General features: G+C 37.3%; 1 pseudogene; it reads left to right on the top strand.

Annotated features, from left to right (window-relative positions):
* Positions 1-1420: 1420 nt before the first annotated feature.
* On the top strand, positions 1421-1558 carry LOC122797433 (annotated as a pseudogene).
* The last annotated feature ends 2741 nt before the right edge of the window (positions 1559-4299 follow it).

Consider the following 4299-nt stretch of genomic DNA (forward strand, 5'->3'; position numbering starts at 1 on the left):
AATGGCTGTCCCATTCTGGGCTGGACAATAAACCCAAGTCTGTGGCCTGTGTGCCACAGACTGTGCTATCACAGTGAGGCACATCACATTCCAATTCAGGATCAGTGGTTGGGCTACTGGAGGAGGCAGTCACAGGATGGGCTACAAGAAGAGACAGATGACACAGGTTACTTACATGCACAAACAATATATGATGCAGCTTAGTAATGACATATGGGCCAACTATATGACTACAGTGTTAATGGGGATATGGACTTAGCAGGATGTCATGCCTGTGCAAGGTTCGTCGACCCTATATAACAAACAACTTTCATGTATGTTACATATTGCATGCATCTGACAATTTGAAAAAACAGTAAAACATATCTGATATGTCCGGTTGGGACTTCACCACCAGAGATGAAGTTTGAACTGAAACTGTCATGGAGAAACATACACACCGATACATCATCATTAAGCAGATCATGTCACAATCCATCGGAGATAAAACACTCACAAAATACTATATACACATACCGTTTGGCCAAGGCTGATGTTCAGATTACTGTTGTCCTAGGCAGATGAAGAAGAACAAAGTAGTCATGAAGTGCACAGACATAATCATCAACACTGACATGTATTAAACATATGGAATGTCTTACCATTCATGTCATCCCTATTTGGGGAGCTTATTATCTGTAGCACATAGGATCATAGGAGGTTACTAGGCTAGTTGCCCTAGAGCCTTTACAAGCCTAGCCATGTTATTCCCGAGTTGCCCAAATTTTCCTTGGTTAGATGGACTGAATTCACACGGCAAGTCTATGATCAACACAGACTAGTAATGTAGATCCTGTAGTATGACAAGGCATACAAATGTCAACATGTGGGTATGCTCCACAGTCATGACTGCAGGCAGAGGTAAAGGACAAGTATAGTGCAAACTAACATAATATGTAGACACTTACATGACAAATGGTGAACATGTTGTCTAGAAATACCTGTCTATGGAAAAAAAAATCATGAATATCATATACCACAATTTGCTCTCTAAAATCCATAAATACATATGTGAATACTATCATCATTAGCATCCAACAGCTCATTCCAATACCCTGCAGCTGTGCCATGTGAACATATTCAAACTATTATAAATGATTAATAATTCAAAGACATTATTCCATATGTCCCAAAAACAAACTCCTTCTCACTGTTGTTCACTATTGCTCACACCAAACACTTGTGTAACAGATGAAAATATTGCAACATCAAATCTCTGTCTGGCATTGCTTCTTATGCCAGTAACAATTCACTCAGCCTTCTGAAAAATTAAAATCCATCTCACCCTTTTTTCCATATTCACCCCTTAATAATTGAAAATCTGATCACTCTTTTCACATTGTCTTCAAAGTACAACTAATAAATGCCACTTCTGACAATCCCACTACCTGGTAGAGGGAAATACAGCAATGAAAAAGGTAGTTCCCAAGGATGAGGCTCTTCCATTGCACACTTCAGTTGAGTTGACTTCTGTGATTTTCCCAAATGTGGGACTCTCATTTGCATAATTAATTGATATAATTGTCACCCATTAACTGTTGTATCTCCCACTCCTCCACTGTCATCCATCTCTATCCTATCCCTTTTACAAACTACTGTAAACAAAATAATTGCATTTCCCAATCTGACATCAGAACAATTCAAAATATTCTGAATCCCAATGCCTTTGAGTCCTTTATTCCCCCCTTCCCCCAGCAAAAGGCAAATACTTTACAAAAATAAATCTCCTCACAAAGCCTAGAACAATTAAGGAACTATTACCTGTTATTCTCTTTATTCTCCTAAGAACGAGTGTTGAAGCCAGTCCTGGCCCACAACACCCTCCCTTCTCCAATGCTCACAAAACTCTCCCCCTCTACAACACTGTCTAAAAATTACATACAACACTGCCTAAACATTTCAGGAAGAATTAATGAAAAGCTGGAGTAACTTGATTACTTTCTATTTGTTTATAACCATATATAGAAAAGATAAGTGAATTTTGGGTAAAAGAAACCCTGTCTAACCTGAAACATGTTTGCAGTATATAATTACATTAACCATGTTAGATCAATAAACAGATCACGTGGTGGCACAAAATAATATAAAAATCAAGTCTTCAAATATGGACCCATTTCCAATAAACCAATGCCCCTTACCAAGACCCAAATTAGCTAATGATGTATGTCCCTTTACAAATACCACTGCCTAATTTCCACACCATGCAACTTACATAAAATTCAGACTCTATGATAATAACTACCCAACAATATTTCAAAACATGATCCCACTATCTTCTTAGGAGACTTTATCCTCAATACTCAAAACTCTGAAATATGTAATTCTGGCAAATATTGAACTCCCAACAAGTCATCTCAAGGTGCCTGACAGTTTGGGCATGTGGATGGTGCCCTGAAGCTTTGGAAGTTAACTGTCTGTTATATACTTAACAGGATATAACCCATATAACTAAGGGTAGTACAAGAGTGATCATTTGAACATCTACTGTTATGGTAAATTCAGCTTGCACAACTGTACTTTTTAATGAGGTGCTGTATTGCATTCCAATACTCTGATGTTGTGATATCAGCCATTAACCATCTTGTATTGCTCATGTTATTTGCATATAGCTATTAAGTTTTCCACTGATTATTCTTCTTGTTATATATTGTTAAGAAACATTTGTGATTCATTGGCTGTCCAGATAACACCTTAGTTTCACTCAAGTTTCAGCTACACTTCAGCTTGTCTGCTACTGACACTGCTACATAGTTGTGTGAGGCACACATACAAATAATCAACCATGAAAATAATGCTTTTCTGTCAGATTGCCTGCGTGACAATGTTGTAAGGCATATCAAGGGTTTTATATCACAGGCCTCACTTAACATGTTATTTTGTTAGTGTCTCTTTCACCTTACAGTGTAGCAATTGTTTTGGCATATAGACACACATCAGTGGTGCATGCCACACTGTCATGCCATGCTTGTCTTCATATGTCATATTGTATGTGTGTTTTGCTTTTGAACATGTTTGTTTTTTATGTATACTAGTGGTTGTTTCATACTTGAACAAGCAATAACATCATTGTTTTTGACAAACTGTATATTGTATGACATGCAATGCACTGGAGTAAAGAAATAACATTCTATAATTGACATAATGGCCCACACATGGCCTTCTATTGATAAAATCAATACATATTCATAATGGGAGTTTGGAAATGCTGCATGATCCTTTATGTACCCCTGCTATTGTCATATATTTATACTATACAACGTATAAAGACACCTGTTGGGCTATATTGTCTTATAAATACAAATGGCACCTGTACTGTATTGTGATATACTTTCAGCAAGCATATCAAAGTTACAGTGTCATATTTTCTGTCATGTTAATGGCATAACATATGTCTTTTACATTATTCAGATGGCCATCACATAGTGTTTTATGATAGAAATGAATTGCACATGACTGAAGTATGATAGACAGCATTTTTACATTAAGTACTGAAATGTCTTTCATCACATATTATGTTACAGTTGCACAGGGTCATATATTACTGCAGTTTAATACAATAAACTGTTTGCACTCATAGATTATTACAGTTTGTTTATATTATTTAGTCACAACTTAAGGTAAACACAGATTCTGTACATTTTTTGTACATTTACCCTTGACAGAGTATGAGACCCATTGTGGCTCTCCTGCTGGTAGATGGAAAAGATGACATGTCAGACACCTGCCAAATTAATCAGACTCAGAGTACAAGAATGATGACAGGATCAATGATGATAGGATCAATGATGGTGATGATAGACCAGGACCTGCACATACCATCATTTCTGCTGCTTGTCATAGGAGATGTCATCCACTTCAATATGTAGACAATCTATGGGGCCCAATCTAGGAGAAGATGATGGACATCTTCCAAACATGGATGAGGGACTTCATGGGAAATGTTTTTCCAGGACATGGCATGGGCCATGCAAGACTCCTTCTGGGAAATTGCATGTGACATCATTTGTGATGTTCGATCCCATCAGGGTGGACCCTCTGGACCTTAAGCATTGTCTGTGTGACCCACTTATGTGATGCTGCTATGATGGTGTTTTCATTTTCACGAAATGTAACATATAGGCACATTTGTCCAGATATAGTATATTGCTGTCGTACATAGCTGATATATGTCTGACCATATACTGCAAATGATGTGTTATAGGTGGCATTACGTTGCAATGTAAGTATGACACACATTAACACAGTACACATGCATTAAGC

This window comes from Protopterus annectens, chromosome 3.part0 (assembly GCF_019279795.1).
Source record: "Protopterus annectens isolate FY-2018-M chromosome 3.part0, PAN1.0, whole genome shotgun sequence".
NCBI lineage: Eukaryota > Metazoa > Chordata > Ceratodontiformes > Protopteridae > Protopterus > Protopterus annectens.